This window comes from Heterodontus francisci, chromosome 21 (genome assembly GCF_036365525.1).
Source record: "Heterodontus francisci isolate sHetFra1 chromosome 21, sHetFra1.hap1, whole genome shotgun sequence".
Lineage (NCBI taxonomy): Eukaryota > Metazoa > Chordata > Chondrichthyes > Heterodontiformes > Heterodontidae > Heterodontus > Heterodontus francisci.
In genome coordinates, this window is record NC_090391.1 from 66,558,414 (window position 1) to 66,559,031 (window position 618).

A 618-nucleotide genomic window follows, 5' to 3' on the forward strand; every position below is an offset into this window, starting at 1 on the left:
TGTTGTTTTCTTTTGTTTATCCTTGTTGCGGATGGGGCTGCCTGTGTTACTTTTCCCTCCTGCTCTCTCTCAGCTCTCCAGGAGTTGAGAGTGGTGGCGGAGCTTGCAGCCGACAGGCCCCGCCTCCTGTCTATTGTGTCATCATCATGGCGTCCGGGCAGTGTCCTCATCAACTCATGGTGTCGTTAATGAGAGTAGTCCCCATCCAATTCATCTCTTCCTGCCATCACCAAGGGGATCTGGAAGCGGCTCCACAAAGTTATCAAAATTGTGTGAAGCCCTGTTCCCTCAGCTCGCCCACAGACTTGCGTTGTTAGCTTCTTGGCCGGGCATGCATTCCACTTTGTCTGCTTCAATATAGGCCCCAATATCAAAGTGTTGCCATAGTGACACACCCTACTGCTCTGCATGGCTGAGATCTAGATTGCAGAAGCAAAATACTGGGATGCTGAAAATCTGAAATTACATCAGTGAATGCTGGTTATATTACACAGGGACAGTTGTTGTGTCGTTTGACTCGACACCAGGAAGGATCTTTATGATTGACACCTTCGGGGAGAGTTGGTTGAAATGAGGCTGGTTTCAGTTCTGATGCTGGTTAGTCTACAATTTTTCTGA